We start from the raw sequence: 23,617 nt of genomic DNA on the forward strand, positions 1-23,617 counted from the left end.
CTTAAAATTTGCTTAATAAATACAGGTCCTCCATCATAAATCCGGCATCATTGGGACCTGTAGTGTGCCGGATTACTGAGTTTGCCGGATTACAGAGTGGTTAGGTTAGAATACACTTAATAAAATTAACCAACTTGACTTACACGAAGTTCATTGAACATCGGCAAAAATCGAACATTTCCGCTACTTTGAGCTCAATTTCAAGGTACTTTTCGTCGTGAAAGCAATCAAAATCATGTTAATTTCTGTAATATATCTTCCATTCTATCAAATGAGTCCAAAAAATGAGAATACAACCATAAAAACCATACGAAAATATACTGCAAAGAGGCGGCTAATGGCTGAGAAATGAACTCCCTTATTTATCGTCCGTCTTTTTTTTTTTTATTTTTGTTGTACGTTAAGAAGCATCTTTCCATCATACATTGCCCAAGTTTCAATGAGATAGCCCAACAAACAACCAAGGAAAAAAAAAAATTTACCAAAAATCATATATGGCAAGCCCAAGCCAGGTACGTACTGGAAATAAGTCACTTTGTCTGACTTTTCTGGGTAAACCTAGGTTCACTATACATACACTGCTATTTATGATAATCTATGAAACTGTATTTGTGTATACCTGAATAAACTTATTTACTTCTAGTCTGTCAACTGAGTACAAGAAACCGCCCATTCACTTATTTCAACTACCCAATAAAGTGGTCAGAAATTGGCAATTTGGCCGATTTCACACAAATTTCAACAGATGCCAATTTCAAAATAGGGTCCAGAATAAACAATGCAGACATTCCTGGCACTAAAATAACATTTTCTCTGTTCATTAGTCATGAATCCAGGCCCCTCTTATATTACGCTTGCTTACCATTTGGAATTTTTATTCACAAAAAAATAGAAGATTTACTGTTATGCAGACTGCTGCATTATTGTAATAATCGTATAATGTCAACCCATTCTTGACTACGTATTGGAATTTGGACTGGCAGGCAGACAGGTATTGGACAGGTATTGTTTACTCTTGAGCTTCGCTAAAGAACAGAACATTTTCACTACTGTGAGTGCAATTTCAAGGTACTTTTCGTCATGAAAGAAATCAAAATCATATCTATTTCTATAATATACCTTTCATTCTATCAAATGAGACCGAAAAAATGAGAATACGTATAACCATAAAAAAACATATAAAAATATACTGCTAAGGGGCCGCTAATGACTGAGAAGTGAACTCCGCTATTTATGGTCTGATTTCTTTCATTTTTGGTGTACGCTAAGAAGTATCTTTCCATCATACATTGCCCAAGTTTGAATAAGATAACCCAATAAACAACTGAGAAAATATAATAATAATAGTAATAGTAATAATAATAATAATAATAATAATAATAATAATAATAATAATAACACAGTAGGGCCCCACTTATATGGCAGGTTAGGTTCCAGGCTACCGCAGTAAAACGGAAATCGCAGTGAAGTGGAACACCCCTTTTTTCCCCTTATAAATGCATACAAATACTAGATAACAAGTTTACACTAACATATATTAAGTTAGCAATAGAACTAGGCATCAAAAACAATAAAAAAGTACAATACACACATAGTACACTCATTACTTACCTTAAAATATTTGTAGTCTTAATCTAGGGTGAGACAAGTAGTATTTATTGTAAGAAATCAAGTGTGATAGTCAGCCGGACTATCATACCAGGCCACCCCACCTACACATAATATTCTATTACATTTAAGCATCCCAGAGCGATAAAATGCATATACAGTTTACTCATTACTTACCTTAAAATATTTGTAGTCTTAATCTAGGATGAAATGAGTAGTATTTATTGTAAATCAAGTGTGGTATGTATGGTAGTCAGCCGGGCTACCATACCAGGCCATTCCACCCGCACATACTATTCTACGATATTTAAGCATCCCAGAGTGATAAAATGCATATACAGTTCACTCATTACTTACCTTAAAATATTTGTAGTCTTAATGTAGGGTCAGGGGTGAGTAAACAAGATAAAACGAATAATTGAGAGAGAGAATGAGTACACGAGGGAGGACAGGCGCAGAGTTATGTAAACAAAAGAGGCGAACGTAAGTTTTGTAAACAGACAAAGTGTACACATCTGGTTTGTGTTCAAGTTACATTGTGTACAAGTTGTCTCTACATTGATACGGTAGAATAAATAAAGAAGAACACTCCCATTCTCATGTAACACCATTTTTAGAAGAAATGACACTCTGAGTGAAGGCAATGGAAATAAGTCACTCTGTCTGACTTTTTTTTGGGTTATCCCAGGTTCTCTACACATATGCTGTTATGTATGATAATCTATGTAACTGTATTTGTGTATATCTGAATAAACTTACTTGCTGAAGTGTAATAAGTTCACAATTTTGCCATTATATTCCTAAACTCATTTATTTGATTACCACTTTATTGTTCGCCACAACTTATATTAGTCCCTTTTATATTGTTTTCCCTAATTCTAACTTTAAAGAATTACCTTTAAAGTACTACCTACTATCATATTCCCAAGCTCCATTATTTGATCATCACTTTTTTGTTCACCACAAATTATTTTAGTCCCTTTTATATTGTCTCCTTTATTTTAGCTTATTTGATCATCACTTTATTTGTTCTCCACAAATTATTTTAGTCACTCTTATATTGTTTCCATTATTTTAGCTTTAAAAAACTACTTTAGCTCATTTTTTTTTACATTTGTTAAATAATTCAGGTGCTATTTTTTTAGCTTTAGAATATTTACTTTGTTTTACACTTAATTCTAACTATAGATTCACTACAAATCTTATGATTACAAGCATTGATCCTGATACCAACCTCTTATTTAATGACTTAAATGAATCAAACAGTTACTGTAATTACTACACAGCAGAACAATCAAAGGCATTTCTCAGAGCCAACAAAAACATAACTGTCTTTAACTACAATATCAGATCTTTAAGCAAGCATTATGATGACCTCCTAGCATTACTAAATTCCTTGCATGCCAATATGTCCATCATTACACTAACTGAAACCTGGCTAAAGCCTGATACTACAGATGTCTAAGCCATTCCTGGTTACACAGCCATACACAACTGTAGGCCAGACCAACAAGGGGGTGGCACAGCTATATACTACTCAGACCAACTAGAATGTATTACTAATACTTGCACAAGGGATGAACATGGGGAATATATAATAGCTAAATTCAAATCCAAATACCTACAAAAACCTCTCACATTGATAAACATCTACAGAGTTCCACAGTCAAACATTAGCTGATTTAGTCAAAACCTAGGAAGTATGATAACTGATGCATGCATGAACAAAGATCACTTACTACTCTCAGGTGACTTCAATATAAATCTCCTGCAAGACCAGGACCCACACGTTACTGAATTCACAAACACAATGAGTAACTGCATGTTGCTACCAACAGTAACAAAACCTACAAGAGTTACAGAGACTAGTGTTTCCCTACTTGACCACATCTGGACCAACACCATATCCCCTTTAAAATCAGGCATAATTACAGACAATACCACAGACCACTACTCTACTTTCCTCATAACAACTCTTGGTAAATTACCCCAGGACACTACTAAAGTCACCTTCAGACTTCACAATGAGGCAGCCATTAATAACTTCACAACAGCAGTAACAAACATTGACTGGCACACTGAGCTAGAAATCTATACAGATATCGATGAATGTATTAATAATTTTCTATAAAAGACCTAATACCTCTATAACAAGCACTGCCCGAAAAAAGCTAAACAGATGACAGCTAAGAGACTGAACAGTCCCTGGCGAACACCCAGCATTCTCAAATCCATAAATACAAAACACCTATATGAAAAACAGTGCAGAATGGGTCACATAACCAGAGACCAAACAAAACGTTACTTGTCAATCCTAACCAGCCTGAAAAGAAGGGCAAAAAAATTGTATTATGAGAACAGATTATCCAACTTACAAGGTGATATAAAAAAGACCTGGAAAACCCTATCAGAAATTCTAGGAACAAAAATGGTATCACGAAATAGCGAAATTAAATTAGCAAAATCAGATGAACCCCAACTCCCACCAATAGAAACAGCAGACAGACTCAATGATTTCTTCTCCACTACAGGACAAAACCTTGCCAATAAAATCCCAAGCTCAGATACCCCACCCAATGCCTACCTCACTGGCAACTACCCGAACACACTGTTCCTAGCGCCGACTAACCCATATGAAGTCTCCCTTATTATCAACACACTAAAAAACAAGGCAGGAGATTTAAATACCTTACCACCCTTTATATACAAAAAAGTGTCACAAGTGCTATCACCAATCATTGCAACATTCTTTAACAAATCCATTGAATCCTCTACCTTCCCTACAGTTCTCAAAATAGCAAGGGTCACCCCGATCCATAAAGGACGAGACCAAATAGAATTGAATAACTATAGGCCAATATCCAACTTACACCCTCTCTCAAAAATCTTCGAAAAATTAATTCATAAATGAATCTACTCCTACCTTATCTCCCAAAACATACTCAACCCCTGCCAATTTGGATTCAGGCCTAATAAAAATACTAATGATGCTATTATACACATGCTAGAACATATATACACTGCAATAGAGAAAAAAGAAGTCCCACTGGGGATCTTCATTGACTTACGTAAAGCTTTTGATACAGATGACCATGACTTGCTCCACATAAAATTGTCACACTATGGTATAAGAGAGCACTCCCTCAACTACCTCAAGTCATACCTCAGCAACAGAAGCCAATATGTGTACACAAATGGGGCAAACTCTTCTGCACAACCAATTACAGTTGGTGTCGCACAGGGAAGTGTCCTTGGCCCTCTTCTCTTTCTCCTATACATAAATGACCTACCAAATGCTTCGCAATTACTCAAACCCACACTATTTGCAGATGACACTACATACGTCTTCTCTCACCCGAGCCCAGTCATGCTAGCCAATACTGTAAATACCGAATTACAGAAAATATCTACATGGATGAGGACTAACAAACTTACTCTAAACACTGACAAAACCTACTTCATTCAGTTTCGTAACAGAGCTACAGATGTCCCTCTTAACATAATGATAAACGGATCACCTATCACAAAGCTAACAGAGAGAAAATTCTTAGGAATCCACCTTGATAATAGACTCAAATTTCATACACATATACAACAAATTTCTAAGAAAATTTCCAAGACTGTAGGAATACTATCGAAGATACGGTACTATGTTCCACAGTCAGCCCTCCTGGCCCTATATCACTCTCTTATTTACCCCTATCTCACCTACGGAATTTGTGCATGGGGCTCAACAACAATTAACCATCTCAGACCACTAATTACCCAACAAAAGGCTGCAGTCAGAATGATAACAAATTCCCACTACAGGCAGCACACTCCACCAATATACAAAACACTAAACCTACTCACCATACAAAACATCCATACTTATTACTGCACCTATTACATACATAGAACACTTAACTCAGATATTAACCCTCCCCTCACACATCTTGCCAACCTCAATAGAACACATGACCATAACACAAGGCACATATCACTCTTTGATGTTCCTCGTGTCCATCTCACGCTATGCAAAAACTCAATGCACATAAAAGGCCCTAAAATCTGGAATTCATTACCTGTAAATATAAAAGAAACACTACCTGTTTATAAATTCAAGTCTCTTCTCAAAGATCACTTACTCACCCAAAACCAAATAAATACTGAATAACTGAACCTTATAATTTGTATATCTTAAATGTTTCTCACAATTATATCACATAAATGTTAAACCTAAGACCCAATCTAACTTTGTTATTTTTTTAAATACACTACCTAACAGATTACTCCATTCTACTGAATGTACAGCAATGTATGCAACCATATGACCTGCCTTTGTAATACTCACTTGCGCTTTATTGTTATCTGTTTACAATAATGTTTTATCTCTGATTGCATTGCTTAGTTAATCTTAAGTTAATTTTAAGCCTGCCCGTAATGCTATGCATACAAGTGGCTTTGGCATGCTGCCCTTACCTGTATTTTTTTGTACCTCTGTATGTATGTTTAAATTATTAAATAAATAAATAAATAAATAAAGAAATAAATACATAAAAAAGGAATAATTTTCTACAGTTACCCCCATTAACACATTTTCTCTTATGCTAGACTAGAGAAAATGTTATTCTTGCCGTCACTTGTACAAGTTATCTGGCTACCACATCTCATATTTATGTTTGTTTATTCTATTGTGCGGAGTATTTATCATCTTTATATGTTATGAATCATGTTTATTATATAATTTTGAAAAAAATATCATAGATGGATTAATGAAAATGTGTATATTAACGTAATATACAACATTTAATGAGGCTCGGTGATTATTATTATTATTATTTCAAATATGGCGTCATTTGTGCAAGTTGTCTGGCTACCACATCTCATATTTATGTTTATTCTACTGTGGGGTGTATTTATCATCTTTATATGTTATGCAGCATGTTTATTATATAATTTTGAAAAAAATATCATAGATGGATTAATGAAAATGTGTATATTAACGTAATATACGACATTTAAATAAGACTCGGTGATTATTATTGCTAATATGACATCCCGAGACACAAGACACTCTCAGTAATTTTAATGTGTACCTGCATGCCAGCACAGTATGTAAGTTTATTTAGGTACAGGTATACATAAGTATAATTATCAGAGTACACCTACCATCCAACTTACGACCTGCTCGACTTACGACCACTCGACTTACGACCGTGTTTTTTATGCCAAATTTCTGGGAAATAAACAACTATTTGTGTTGTACACAGTGTTTATCCTAAACCTTATAGTATAAAATACAATACTAACAACATAAAAAGTAAAGTAAAACATGAAATACCAAAATAAAACAATAAAATAAAGTCTTTACAAAAATGTTTTGTTGATATTCAGTAGTAAAGTTCGACTTACGACCATTTCGACTTACAATCGGTTTCTCGGAACCGAACTCAGTCCTAAGTCGGATGGTAGGTGTATATATAAAATATGAAATAACTTTTAACCCTTTGAGGGTTTCGGACATACTAGTACGGCTTACGACCCAGGGTTTTTGACGTACTAGTACGCCTAAATTCTAGCGCCCTCAAATCTAGTGGGAGAAAGCTGGTAGGCCTCCATATGAAAGAATGGGTCTATGTGGTCAGTGTGCACGGTATAAAAATCCTGCAGCACACAGTGCATAATGAGGAAAAAAAAACTTTGACCATTTTTTTGGAATAAAACAGCGACTTTGCACTGTATTTTCGTATGGTATTTATTGTTGTATTCTAGTTTTCATGGTCTCATTTTGTAGAATGGAAGGCATATCATAGAAATTGAGATGATTTTGACAGGTTTTACAATGAAAAGTACCTTGAAATTGAGCTCAAAGTAGCAGAAATGTTCGATTTTTACCAAAGTTCAAAAGTAAACAAATCATGCCAAGCATCCAATACACGTCAACTGGTGAGTCTGATATTCTTTTGCAAGTGCGCCAATATGATTCATACCATTTTTTACACTAATGCAGTAGTCTGCATAACAGTAAATCTTCTATTTTTTGTGAGAATAAAAATTCAAAGTGGAAAGCAAAAGAATGTAAGAGGAGCCTTGAGACGTGACTAATGAACAGAGGAAATGTCATTTTAGTGCCAGGAATGTATTTCTTGTTTGTTCTGGACCCTATTCGGAAATTGGCATCTTTTGAAATTTGTGTGAAATTGGCAAAATTGCTAAATTCTGACCACTGTACTGGATAGTTGAAATTGGTAAATGGGTGGTTTCTTGCACTCATTCAATAGGAAAAATGGAGTTCTAGCAAAATATTCATGTTTTTTGTCGACTAGTACAGTGTAACTGGCCGAAAATGGGGCTCAAAGTGGGCAAAATAGCCAATCCGTAAACACTGCCGAGACCGCTAACTTCGCGAGAGCATAATTCCATAAGTTTTCCATCAAATTTCATATTTTTGGTGTCATTATGATCGGGAAAAGATTCTCTATCTTTTCACATTTTTTTTTTTTTTTTTAAATTTGGCCGACACTGAGAACGAGTCTCGGAGAGGGCATGTCGACCCTCAAAGGGTTAAAAACACTTGAAATTTTGGAGTTTCCAGACATAATGGAGAGACTTAGTGCTTACGGATCTCATGGAGAATGTAAACAAACCGGGTGGGGCATGGTGACCATATTAGAAAGTCAGGTGGGGGAGCTGCATAGCGAGTTTTGGTGATAATTTGAAATGACTGTATTAGTGGAACGCCGTAAAGCAAAACGCCATAAAGCGGGGCCCTACTGTAATATCTTTATTTACTACACGTACATGTACAAGGTATACAGGCCTAACTGACATCAGTGACATACTACTATATAGTAAGCCGCTTGTTATGGACCCCCGTTTAACGATCAGCTCCCAATGTGACCAATTATGTAAGTGTATTTATGTAAGTGCATTTGTAAGTGTATGTTTGGGGGTCTGAAATGGACTAATCTAATTCACAATATTCCTTATGGGAACAAATTTGTTCAGTAATGGCACCTGAACATACTTCTGGAATGAAATAATATCGTTAACCGGGGGTCCACTGTATTTCAAGAAAATTAGGTCAGTGTCCCAGGATAACACCCAAACTAGTCGGCTAACACCCAGGTACCCATTTACTGATGGGTAAACATAGACAACAGGTGTAAAGAAACACGCCTAATGTTTCTACCCTGGCTGGGAATCGAATATTTACCAAAAATCAAATATGGCTAACCCAAGCCAGGTACTAAAAATAAGCCATGTTGACTTTTTTGGGTTATCCTAGGTTCTCTACACATATGCTGCTATGTGTGATAATCTACATAGAGAAAATAACTTTTTTGTTTCAGGTTTATGGTGCAGTATGAGTGTATATCACAGTTAGCCCTGTGCTATACTCCGCTTTCTCTAATATAAGCCCCATAATACCGAGCAGTTCGACGGAGGTATGAAGAGGATATGGTGTACAAATACCATTCTCCAATCCCTGTCTTTTTTTTTTTTTATTAACACAGGCCAATTCCCACCAAGGCAGGGTGGCCCGAAAAAGAAAAACTTTCACCATCGTGATGGAGTGAATGATGGTGAAAGTTTCTCTTTTTCAGGCCACCCTGCCTTGGTGGGAATCGGCCAGTGTGTTAATAAAAAAAAAAGACAGACAGGGATAGGAGAATGGTATTTGTATACCATATCCTCTTCATATTAAAACGAGTTTGTTTGGTATTCTGGTAGCGGGTGGTTAATGATATATCTTCTTCGGAGGCTTCTTACTTTATTGTTAAGTCGTGGTGGGTACACAGGCTTGTGTGTTGTGCCCATGGCCTGGGCAGGGCCATCCCACGAGAGAGAGCTAGGAGTAGGCCTTGTGTCTTGCTGCTAGGCCGCTGTGTGAGTGAGAGCGAGGCAAGGGCAGGCAGGCTGAAGTGGCAGCGCCTATAGGTGGCAGCACCAGCATGGCGCAAAATATGAACTAAGCTGTGCAGACAGTACAGGCTGTCTACATACGCTCGGCCACCTACTGCACGTCGTCCCGACGCGACAATACTGGTGGTAAAAGGAACTCGGTCTCTCTCTCGTAGGAACACGGCACAGAACACAAAATAAAAACATATATATACATATGGACATGGAAAAAAAACTTCCTACAGGGAGGGAAGAAAAAAACATGTGGGGTGTGCTAAACATCGTGGTCAAAGGCAGTGAGCGTCGAAGGGCATCACTGCACGCCTTCCTGCGTCTGGACAGGTACTGCAACACAGGAGACATCGCTGCGGCTGAGCTGTGACGTAACAGGGTACGGTCTCCTCTGGAACGGTGAAGCAGTCATAGTAGGAGTCGCTGCAGGTTTTCACTCAACCTGGGGCACAACATGCTGGTGACCTCGAGTGAGGCGTCGACAAAACTCGGCAATTGGGCAGGACTTCTGGCAAGTGACTCAGGAGGACACTTCTCGACTGGTACTGTCGCTGGGCTGTCACTGCCGGCGAGCGTGGAGTGAGTTGTGGAGCGAGTCATGGCAGAGACGACTGGGTGAAACATCTGGGAGTCGTAACATCATACACGAGACTGCAGTGAGAGAGCTAGCAGTCAAAGTGACATCTTCTTTGTGCAGGCTGCTCACTGAAGCTTGTGACACGAGGCTGACACAGTGTGTCATTCTCTCGACAGTTGGAGTTATAACAGAGGTTAGTCTAAGCATCCCCAGACTTGTTTCTCTACATATAACTGCATTCTGAAGGTCTGGAGGTGAAGTGAAACAAATCTCGATGGGAATCGTAGCAGGTACGATTCTGCAGAACATCATGAGTGATGAGCATAAAAGCTTTCTGTACAAGAGGGCTCGGTCACTCGGGGCTGTCTTGACATCAGCTGTCATACACACTGGTCACATCGGGTGACTTAGCACAGTGGTGCTACTCAGGTCTGGCTCAGACCTCACTGGACACACGGAAACTTTAAACACACCCGCGGTACATGCGGTACAACATGGCTTAAACTAGCAAATGATGCTTTTATGTGCATAAAACTGACACTAAGACATATACTAAAATGTGAGAACACTGACTGAGAGGAATTAATTAACAAACGACATATATCTTCTCTTAGTCTTCTCGACAATATTTTAATAATTACTGAACACTCGATGGTGACATCATGTGATGTCAGGCGTGATGTCGCGAGGTGACGTCAGCAGACATCTCAAGGTGACGTCAGGCAGACATCGTGACGTCATGAAGTCGGGCAGCATCGTCGGTGACGTCAATGTGATGCGGGCAGCAGACCACAGCATGTAGCCTGGGACATCTGGTAACTCACGTGGCTGGTAGATCCACGTGACATCGCCCACACCCAACGTGGCATCGGGATCCACGTGGCGTCGTGATCTACATGGCATGCTGGTCTACGTGGCATGCTGATCCACGTAGCTTCGAGTGGCCTCGGGCACTCGGATACACATCTTTGGCAATGAATTCACACAGAAAACAGCAGAAAACACAGCAGAGGGAGTGAGTAGTGGTGAGTGGTGTATGGTAGTGTGGTGGCGAGGAGCATGGATGAGTGTGTGGCAAGGGAGCATCTGGCCATTCCTCTTCCTCCCACCCACAAACACAGGGAAACACACTGGACACAGAAATCACCACGAAACTCACCTCTGGCTTGCTGAAGCAGCTGTGCTGAGCTGAACAACAACAGCAACATACAAGTGACGCTGAACATGTGACTTGAGAAACAGCGTGGGACGCTGTAGCGTGGGGTCACTTACAATTCTCGGAGAATTTTGGCAAATTTCGGCCTGGATCCTGCTTGTACCTGTGTCTGGATGCTCAAACGTGCAGACACGACATCAGGATAACTCGTTGAGAGGCGGATGCTTGTTGTATGGGATGATGAAGTGAAGATGACTTCATACCTCTTCCTTCCTCTCTCTGGGCAAACAACTGCTGCGACCACCGCTTTCCACCATTTAAAACGAGCTTGTTTGGTATTCTGGTAGTGGGTGGTTAATGATATATCTTCTTCGGAGGCTTCTTACTTTATTGTTAAGTCGTGGTGGGTACACAGGCTTGTGTGTTGTGCCCATGACCCGGGCAGGGCCATCCCATGAGAGAGAGCTAAGAGTAGGCCTTGTGTCTTGCTGCTAGGCCGCTGTGTGAGTGAGAGCGAGGCAAGGGCAGGCAGGCTGAAGTGGCAGTGCCTATAGGTGGCAGCACCAGCATGGCGCGAAATATGAACTAAGCTGGCAGACAGCATGGGCTGTCTGTGCAGACAGTACAGGCTGTCTACAATATCTCCGTCGAACTGCTCGGTATTATGCCAAATATTATTCATTCTGGAGTATTTAACATGTTTTATGTTATTTATATCGTTTATTATGTCATATTAGATCAATTGTGATAGGCAAATAAGCTGTAGTGTTGATATTAGCATAATAATAAAGCATATTCTCCTGCTTCATGAGACTGAGCTCATGGTAACCAACCTTATCTTTAATCTTTAATGCCTTGACTGTCGCAACCCCCAATCCTATGGTGTCTCCTGGCGTCGCAAAATTTCAAAAAAAAAAAAAATTATTTTTTCTTATGAAATGATAGAGAATCGTTTCCCGATTGTAATAACACCAAAAAAACGAAATTTGATGGAAAACTGACAGAATTATGCTCTCGCGAAGTTAGCGACCTCGGCGATATTTACAAATCGGCGATTTTGCCCACTTTGAGCCCTATTTTCGGCTAATTCCGTTGTTCCAGTCGACCAAACTCATAGCTATTTCTTTAGAACTCCATTTTTTCTATCGATTGAGTACAATCAAAATCACCTCTACTTCTATAATATGCTTTCCATTCTATCAAATGAGACCAAGAAAATGAGAATACAACCATAAATACTATACGAAAATAGACCACAAAGTCGGCATTTTAATTAAAAAAAAATGGTCGGAGTTTTTTTTTTCTCATTATGCATTGCGTGCTCCAGGATTCTTTTTATATGGTGCACACTGACCACACAGACCCATTCTCTCACATGTGGGCCTACCAGCTTTCTCCTGCTTGATTTGACGCCGCTAGAATTTATGAGTATATATACGTCAAACACGGTACCTCGTAAGACGTATATATAGGGCCGCGACAGTCAAAGGGTTAATGGATAATGTACTGTGTCAGTGCTTTACATAATGAGAAGCATTTCTTTTATTCATTGGAACCATGGCTAGGGCTAAAAGTAAGCAGGTTAAAACAATAAATGGAGAAAAAAAATTGGAATGACTTATGCAGCAAGTAGCGCCACCAAACAGTAGCAGCAGGTTGGTGTGGCGACCCTGGAAATTTGAAATTATACTAGCCAAAATTAGTGCCGTATAACTGAAGGAACCGAATAACTGATTGCCGGATTTGTGATGGCGGACCTGTACTATCTGTCCATTTTGCAACCCCATTTTCTAAATACCATTAATTACTATTACTTGCTAAAAATCTTTTTAATACCACAGTTACTATCAGTCCATTTTACTTTTGTACTCTTTTTACATATTATTAATTACCATTACCTGCTAAAAACTTGTTTTAATACCACATTTACTATCAGGTACGTTCTACTTTATACAATTATTCATTTTATTTTCTTAGTGTAGTTTTTTACTTTTAAATACTTTGTATTGCCTTCACAAGCTCTATTATTACTACCAGTGAAATACTGAATCCTAATAGTTGTTAATAAAAATATAATACTTGTAACAAATTATTTTTTCTTTTTTTATATTTTTTAATTAATATTACTTACTTTAATTTTGTTCGCCACTATATTTACTATTAGTCCATTTTACTTTATTACAAGTTTTACTTCAGTACAATTTTTAATTTACCATTACTTGCTTACTATTATAAACTATTATTATAGAACTGATAACCAGTGCAATATTATATTGTCAACCTTGTGCCATAATAAGAGTTAGCATAATCTACTATTATAAACTATCATTTTTGTTTTCTCCTATTTCCTTATAATTATCATTACCTGCAGACTTTTAACCCTTTCAGGGTCCAGAGGCCAAATTTCAAAGTGCACACCAGTGTCCAAGAATTTTCAAAAAATAATTTTATTTTTTCTTATGAAATGGTAGAGAATCTTTTTCTAAAGGCAATAATAAAAAAAAGCGAAATCTGATGGAAAATTCACGAAATTATGCTCTCGCGAATTTTGATGTGTCAGGGATATTTACGCAACGGCGATTTTGCCAACTTTGACTCCCATTTTAGGCCAATTACATTATTCCAGTCAACCAAATTCTTAGCTATTTCACTAGTATTACTTCTATTCTATTGATTCAGCACAAGAAATTGCCAAGTCAACTGTTTCAAGTACAAAATAAAGTGATCAGAAATTGGTAATTTGGCCAATTTAATGCAAAGTTCAAAATATTCCATTTTCAAAATATGGTCCAGAATAAACAATGCAGGCATTCCTGGCACTAAACTAACATTTCCTCTGTTCATCAGTTACATTTTCAGGCTTTACAAATTAATTCCATTTTGATTTTTAATTCACATAATGAATTTTTATTCAAACCAAAAAATAGAAGATTTACTGTTATGCAATATTGTAATAATTGTATAAATAATATCACCACATTTGTAAACGTATATTAGACTCACCAGCTGGCGTGTATTAGACGTGTGAGGTCATTTGTTTACTCTTGAACATCGGCAAAAATTTAACATTTCCGCTACTTTGAGCTCAGTTTCAAGCCATTTTCGATACTAAAACCAATCAAAATCATCTCTAGTTCTGTAATACACCTTTCATTCTATCAAATGAGAATAAGAAATCACAAATACATCTATAAAAAACGTACGAAAAACACTGCAAAATTGCCGTTTTAATCGAAAATTATGGTCTCAGTTTTTTCTCTCATTATGCACTGTGTGCTGTAGGATTTGTTTTATGTGGTGCACACATACCACATAGATGTATTCTCTCATATCTAGGCCCAAATTTACCGCTCACAGCTTATCAGAGTGAGCTGAGCTCATGACGTAGATCTACAGTTTGGACCCTCAACGTAAAGCCATAGATCTAAAATTGCTTAGTACTTCCAGTACTAAGCAATTTTATTGTGTTCAGTAAACTTCTATCCTATATCTGCAACTTTTGTCAACCTCTAAAACTATAACCGTTCAATATTAAATCATCAAATCGGTACCATATTAAGAGTAAACTGTGTCTCTATTTTTTTAAAACTACTTGTAACAATCCATTAGCTAGTAAGATAAATTAGCTTAGTATCATAATTATTAAGTTTAACCTAACACTTTATTCAAAAGTCTAGTTGTAGAGTCACTTACAATCTTATGATTACAAGCACTGATCCTGATCTCAACCTTTTTATAAAAGACTTACACAAATCAAACAGCAACTGTAATTGCTTTACAGCAGACCAAGCAAAGACATTACTCAGAGCCAACAATAACATAATTAGCAATTCTCAAAATAGAGCGGGTCACCCTGATCCACAAAGGAAGTGATCAAACTGACTTGAATAAGTATAGACCAATATCTAACCTACCTCTGCTCTCTAAAATCTTTGAAAAATTAATTCATAGACAGATCTATTCTCACCTCATCTCATACCACACACAACCCTTGTCAGTTTGGATTCAGGACTAATAAAAGCATAAAAGATGCTATTACACACATGCTAGAACTAATATACACCACTCTCGAGAAGAAAGAAGTCCCGCTGGGAATCTTCATTGATTTACATAAAGCTTTTGATACAGTTGACCATGATTTGCTGCACATTAAATTAACCCATAAATGGTCCAAGCAGATCTACGTTCACATGTGTAGTGCTACAAAAGTAGATCAACTTTTTTTTTACATATTTTCAAATGTAAAAAAAAAAAAGATCAAAGTTTTTTTACACATTTTCAAATGTAAAAAAAACAAAAAGAAGATCTACTTTTTTTACATACTTTCAAATGTTGAAAAAACGAATATATACGTTTGGACCATTTACGGGTTAACGCACTATGGTATAAGAGGGCACTCCCTCAACTACCTAAAGCCATACCTTAGTAACAGAAGCCAATATGTATAAGCAAATGGAGCAAACTCTTCAACTCAACCAATCACAGTTGGTGTCCCACAAGGAAGTGTCCTTGGCCCACTCTTCTTTTTCATTTACATCAATGACCTACTGAATGCATCACAGCTACTCAAACCCACATTATCTACAGATGACACAACATACGTCTTTCTCACCCAAACCCAGTCATACTGGCTAACACTGTTAATGCCGAATTGCAAAAAATAACTACCTGAATGATGACAAGTAAGCTTACACTCAATACAGTGGACCCCCGCATAACGATCACCTCCGAATGCGACCAATTATGTAAGTGTATTTATGTAAGTGCGTTTGTACGTGTATGTTTGGGGGTCTGAAATGGACTAATCTACTTCACAATATTCCTTATGGGAACAAATTCAGTCAGTACTAGCACCTGAACATACTTCTGGAGTGAAAAAATATCGTTAACCGGGGGTCCACTGTACTGACAAAACCTATTTCATTCAGTTTGGAAACAGAGCTGCAAATGTTCCACTAAACATAATGCTAAATGTATCACCCATCACAAGACTCACAGAGGGAAAGTTTCTGGGAATCCACCTTGACAGTAGCCTCAAATTCCAGACACACACAAAAATTTCTAAGAAAATCTCTAAGACAGTAGGCATACTATCAAAGATATGGTACTACGTTCCACAATCAGCTCTCCTTGCACTGTATCATTCACTCATCTACCCTTATCTCACATATGGAATTTATGCATGAGGATCAACAACATTAAATCACCAAAGAACACTAATAACCCAGCAAAAGGCTGCAGTCAGAATAACAAATTCCCACTCTAGACAGCATTCTCCCCCAATATTCAAAAGTCTAAAACTGCTCGCCTTTAAGAACATCCATACTTATTCATGTGCCTAATAAATACATAGAACACTACACTCAAACATAAACCCTCCACTCAAACTTCCTCTCACCAACCTTAACAGGACATACGGCCACAACACAAGACACAGATCTCTTTTTGATGTACCCCGTGTCCATATCTCACTGTAAAAACTCTATACATATAAAGGGCCCCAAAACTTGGAATTCATTACCAGTAAATACTAAAGCAACCAGGTCTGCACACCAATTTAAGGCTTTTCTTAACCCTTTGACTGTCGCAACCCCCAATCCTGAGGTGTCTCCTGGTTCCGCAAAATTTAAAAAAAAAAAAAAATTATTTTTTCTTATGAAATGATAAAGAATCTTTTCCCGATTGTAATGACACCAAAAAAACGAAATTTGATGAAAAACTGACGGAATTATGCTCTCGCGAAGTTAGCGACCTCGGCGCTGTTTACAAATCGGCGATTTCGCCCACTTTGAGCCCTATTTTCAGCTAATTCCATTGTTCCAGTCGCCCAAACTCATAGCTATTTCTTTAGAACTCCATTTTTTCTATCGATTGAGTACAAGAAACTGCCCATTTACCGATTTCAACTACCTAATAATGTGGTCAGAAATTTGCAATTTGGCCAATTTCACGAAAACTAAAAAATATGACAATTTCAAAATAAGGTCCAGAATGAACAATGCAGACATTCCTGGCTCTAAAATAATATTTTCTTTGTTCATCAGTCATGTCTCCAGGCCCCTCTGATATTACTCTTGCTTTCTATTTTGAATTTTTATTCAAACAAAAAATAGAAGACTTACTATTATTCAGACTACTGCAATACTGTAATAATTGTATAAATAACATCAACCCATTCATGACTGCATATTAGAATGGCTAGTTGGACATTTATTGGACAATGGCATCATTTGTTTACTTTTGAACATTGGCAAAAATCAAACATTTCCCCTACTTTGAGCTCCATTTCTAGGTTCTTTTTATAGTAAAATCAATCAAAATCACCTCTATTTCTATAATATGTTTTCCATTCAATCAAATGAGACCAAGAAAACGAGAATACAACCACAAATACTATACGAAAATAGACCACAAAGTCGGCATTTTAATTAAAAAAAAATGGTCGGAGTTTTTTTTTCTCATTATGCACTGCGTGCTCCAGGATTTTTTTTATATGATGCACACTGACCACACAGACCCATTCTCTCACATGTGGGCCTACCAGCTTTCTCCTGCTTGATTTGAAGCCGCTAGAATTTATGAGTATATATACGTCAAACACGGTACCTCGTAAGACGTATATATACGGCCGCGACAGTCAAAGGGTTGAAACCCACTTACTCACCCTAAACTAAATACTCAATACTTAGTATTTAACTTTACCAAAAATCTCCCAATTACGTATTACCCAAAACAATACTGCCTTACACCCAATTTGTAGCATTCTCATACTGTAAACAACTTTCAACAATTCACACTGTTATATTCCCATAATATAATTTCAATATTTATTTTTGAAACTATTCTAATTAGAGTAAAATTACTGTCAATTATAAAAATAAAAAAGATGTACAACTTCAACAAACTATGATAAATTTATTAGTATTCTGTAAGCCATTAAGTCTGCCCATAATGCCTAGGCATTACAGTGGCTCTCTTTGCACTGCAACGCATTATTGTAATTTCATAATCTCAATGTAATCTTGCAAAGAAATAAATTTTGTTTGTTTGTTGTTTGTGGATGAAGATGAGCTTTGTCCTGGAACTGCTGAGTCAGCAGCTTGGGTCCCAGATTCACTCCCAGTCTGGGCTGGTGCCACATGCTGCACACTTGCATGCTGGTGGCACCACCACCACCTACTGGTGCATGTGGTCTATCCATCCCAATTATAGTCACGTCATCGTCACTTTCACTGTCTATTCCAAGTGTAGAGCCATGGGATATACTCAGTCCCCTTGGAACTGCATATAGTATAGGGTACCATATGGTACTTTGTACCATATGATACAGGGATCCCAATGGAAATAATTCACTCTGACTTTTTTTGGGTTATCCTAGGATCTCTCCACATATGCTGCTATGTATGATAATCTATGTAACTGTATTTGTGTATACCTGAATAAACTTACCTGAGCGCATGTGGTATCGTAAGTTTGTTAGTTTATTCAAGTACAGTGGATCTCCAGTATACGATATTAATTCGTTCCTGAGAGCTTATCGTATGCCAAAATTATCGGAAGGCGAATTAATTTTCCCCATAAGAAATAATGGAAATCAAATTAATCCGTGCAAGACACCCAAAAGAACTATGAAAAAAAAAAGTTTTACCACATGAAATATTAAGTTTAATGCACACAAACTGAAGAAGACATGCACAGTTAGTAGTACTCTACTAACAATAGAATACATGACACTTACCTTTAATGAAGATCTGGTGATGATTGATGGAATGGGAGGAGGGAAGAGTTTCGAACTTATAGTTTAGAAGGGGAATCCCCTTCCATTAGGACTTGAGGTACCAAGTCCTTTTCCGGGGTTACTTCCCTTCTTCTTTTAATGCCACTAGGACCAGCTTGAGAGTCACTGGACCTCTGTCGCACAACAAATCTGTCCATAGAACTCTGTACCTCCCGTTCCTTTAAGATTTGTCTAAAATGGGCCACAACACTGTCATTGTAATACTAGTCACCAGCATGGCTTGCAATAGCTGTGTTAGGGTGATTTTCATCCATGAAGGTTTGCAGTTCAACCCACTTTGCACACATTTCCTTAAATTTTGAAGTAGACACAATGGATTCCACAACTAATTCTCACCCTTTTTACCACAGGGTTGGCACTAGAAGCTTTCTTGGGGCCCATGGTGACTTATTTTGCAGAAACAAGCACCAAAAACACTGTGATAATATGGAATGTACCGTATGTATGCTTAGATGCGAGCACACTGGCTGGCTTGTAAACACTGGCACACACGGGGCAGTTCAGGCCACATGTGGACGCGTCCCGGACGAATCGCATGTGGCGGGTTTTTTAACGAGGGGCGAGGCAAAATTTTTGCGTTAAAATGTAGCGTATACCGGATTTAACGTATACCGATGCCATCGAATGCCGGGGGTCCACTGTATACATAAATACAGTTACATAGGTTATACATAGCAACATGTGTGTGAAGAACCTAGGATAACCCCCAAAAAAAAGTCAGAGTGACTTATTTCCATTGGAGTCCCTGTAAGTGTCATTTCAGTATTGTTTATTGTGCATGTATCATTTTTTCTGTGTAGGGAAATGTATATTTCATATAAAAGAAATTATTTTGTTTAACCCTTTGAGGGTCGACAGGTCCTCTCCGAGACTTGTTCTCAGGGTCGGCCAAAAAAAAAAAAAAAAATCTTATGAAAAGATAGAGAATCTTTTCCCAATCATAATGACACCAAAAGTATGAAATTTGATGGAAAACTTATGGAATTATGCTCTCGCAAAGTTAGCAGTCTCGACGATGTTTACGCATCGGCGATTTTGCCCACTTTGAGCCCTATTTTCAGCCAATTCCAATGCACTAGTCGACGAAAATCATAACTATTTCACTAGAACGCCATTTTTTCTATGGATTGAGTACAAGAACCCATCCATTTACTGATTTCAACTATCCAATAAAGTGGTCAGAATTGAACAATTTTGCAAATTTCACACAAATTTCAAAAGATGCCAATTTCCGAATAGGGTCCAGAATAAACAAGAAAGACATTCCTGGCACTATAATAACAAATTCTCTGTTCATTAGTCACATCTCCAGGCCCCTCTTATATTTCTTTGGCTTTCCACTTTGAATTTTTATTCTTACAAAAAATAGAAGATTTACTGTTATGCAGACTACTGCATTAGTGTAGAAATGGTATAAATAATATCAGCGCGCTTGTAAAAGAATATTAGACTCACCAGTTGATGTGTATTGGACACTTGGCATGATTTATTTACTTTTGAACTTTGGTAAAAATCGAACATTTCTGCTTTTTAGCGCTCAATTTCAAGGTACTTTTCATTGTAAAACCAGTCAAAAATCATCTCAATTTCTCTAATATGTCTTCCATTCTATAAAATGAGACCAAGAAAACTAGAATACAACAATAAATACAATACGAAAATACAGTGCAAAGTCGCTGTTTTATTCCAAAAACACGGTCAAAGTTTTTTTTTTCCCATTACGCACTGTGTGCTGCAGGATTTTTTTTATACTGCGCACACTGACCACATAGACCCATTCTTTCATATGTAGGCCTACCAGCTTTCTCTCACTAGATTTGAGGGCGCTAGAATTTAGGCGTACTAGTACTTCAAAAACCCTGGGTTGTAAGCCGTACTAGTATGGCTGAAACCCTCAAAGGGTTAACCCTTTCAGGGTCCGTGCCGTAGATCTAAGGCTTTTTGTTGAGGGTCCAAACCGTTGATCTACGCCATGAGCTCAGCTCACTCAGATAAGCTGTAAGCGGTAAATTTGGGCCTAGATATGAGAGAATGCATCTATGTGGTAGGTGTGCACCACATAAAACAAATCCTGCAGCACACAGTGCATAATGAGAGAAAAAAATGAGACCTTAATTTTTTATTAAAACAGCGAATTTCCAGTGTTTTTTCGCATGTTTTTTATAGATGTATTTGCGATTTCTTGGTCTCATTTGATAGAATGGAAGATATATTACAGAAATAGAGGTGATTTTGATTGGTTTTAGTACTGAAAATAAGTACTAATAAATAAGGCATCATTATGGAGACAGTGAAAGCAGCTAAGTACAGTACACATCACATACATGCACACACAAACTCATCACATAGATAATAAGAAATCTCAACTGTAAATTATTGTTTTAAACAAAATACTGAAATATGTACGAGTTACTCACCTGAGTCAGTATTTCATAATATTACCCTTCCTCTTGAAGCATTCCTTATAATCTCCTAGGCACTGATAAAGCTAAAGTATGCAGAACAGTTAAGTCACTACCCACTAGTTAGTTAGTTTAATATCTTTATTATGCACCCCATACCCATCCTGTCGGCAGTAGTCAAAAGATTACAGAAGTACATAATGGGTCCAGGGACTAGGCCCCAAAGTTTTAATAGCCAAACAAGTTACAATGGTAATGAACTTTTACATGTCTATATCTGGTCACAATCATGAACAAATTACAAAGTAATGAGTCATTCACATGTCCACACCTGGTCACAACTGTAATGAGCTATTAGTGTAAATATTAAATGGGTCACACACACACACGAGCACACATACATGAACACACAAGCACACGTGCACACACACACACACTGGTAATGCTTTATTTACAGTGAGCAAGGTCAGGGTATTTTTCTAGAATGGTTTAAAATACACCACGGATAAAATACTTTGCAATTTCTTGAACATTACTGAGTGAGTTGTCTCTGAATTCATTAATTTTATTGCACTCCAGTACATAATGATGCAGGGTATGACAATAGTCCATCTGGCAAAGTTTAAATTTCGTTTGTTCTACATCATCTGGTGGTGGTGATTTAGCCTGCCAAAGATACTTATAACCCAGCCAGAGCTGGGCGGTAGTGACGTCCGAGAGTTTGCTTATTTTGTTGGATGCACCACAGACATATGGCTCCTCCTGCATGATAGAATGCTAGATGGACTGACTGGTGTCAGTTCTTTTCATATTGTTCTCAAACTGCTAACTGACAATCTGTTAACACCTTCTTAATGGCAATTGATAGTTTGGGGATAGAGGACATATTCATGTCATGAAGCTTATGCTTAATAATGTTCCACATGTTCTCTACTGGATGTAAGTCTGGCGAGTTACCAGGCCAGTTGTTAAGGCATACAAAAGTTGCCACGGCATTTCTCAAAACTGTCAGCAAATAGTCTACTAAAGGCATACTTATGGGCATGCATATTTATGACACCTACTGTACACCACACTAGGTATAACAATCCACAAATAACCCTGGCTTTCCTTGAGGCCAGAATGTAGGAAAATGCAAAGTAATACATTGAAGAACAAGAATATGTCTTACCTATGTAGCCAGTACTTGTAATAGATGGGTTGAACTGCTCCAGGACCTTTGGTTTGGAAAATATCAATAAGATCTTCAAAATAGTTGAAGACTCTGGCCAAATATGTTTCTCTGTCAAGTTCAGGGAGAGACGTGTTGTGCTCCTTGTTGTACTCTCGAACAGCATCATTTATACAGTATGTTGGGTTACTGTTTGACAGATTTACGCCACAACCTAAAACACATCATGTCAATTTTACAATATTTATTTCTCCCATGTAAAATATAATAGATGAACTGAAAGCACAGATAATAAAGCCTAATATTAATACAGCAGAATGCTAATTAAAAGGAAGATTACATTACTGAAAACCTCCACTATAAGAGAAATAACATTAGGTGAACCAAAGAGTATACAGGTTGATTTTCAAATACCTCCAAAAATGCCAAAGTTTTTTAAGATGATATAATTTATTAAATTTTATGTCTTACATTGTAGTTTCCATTACACCTTGATCTTTAAATGTATGAAGAGATCGGTGTGGCCCTTTACAGTGTATGTACAAACATGTGGCTGGCAGCATCAGTAGTCACCACCATCTGCTGTCAACATCAATAAAAACAAGCCAAACATGTAGGAACTCATACCAAACATACAGTAGGGGTCCTGACTTAAAACGTTCTGAGTCCCAAGGTTTTGTATTTAGACACTGGCATTTTGGAACCAATTACAGTCGTACCCAAAGTTTCGAACTTATTTCATTCCAGGATGCTGTTCGAGTGCCAATATCAAATGAATTTGTTCCCATAAGGAATAATGTAAATTAGTTTAGTCCATTTCAGACTCACCCCCAAAAATACACTTACAAATGCGCTTACACAAATACACTTACATAACTGTTAAAGTTGGGAGCAGTTTGAAACTCAGGGTACCACTGTAATTACTTGCAAGCAATTTCTCGCTCTTACAATGTCAGAATGACAATACATGCATTTATGTTGTTCTTAAGAATGAATTATAAATATA

General features: G+C 37.4%; 1 long non-coding RNA gene across 1 annotated transcript in view; it reads right to left on the reverse strand.

Annotated features, from left to right (window-relative positions):
• The window catches only part of LOC128687526 (uncharacterized), a 56,506-nt gene extending 33,459 nt beyond the window's left edge, over positions 1 to 23,047 (reverse strand). Inside the window, exon 1 of the long non-coding RNA XR_011391258.1 lies at positions 22,612 to 23,047. This is a non-coding gene — a long non-coding RNA (uncharacterized lncRNA). The remainder of the gene's footprint in view (positions 1 to 22,611) is intronic.
• Positions 23,048 to 23,617: the final 570 nt, after the last annotated feature.

Source organism: Cherax quadricarinatus, unplaced genomic scaffold, assembly GCF_038502225.1.
Source record: "Cherax quadricarinatus isolate ZL_2023a unplaced genomic scaffold, ASM3850222v1 Contig820, whole genome shotgun sequence".
Taxonomy (NCBI): Eukaryota; Metazoa; Arthropoda; class Malacostraca; order Decapoda; family Parastacidae; genus Cherax; species Cherax quadricarinatus.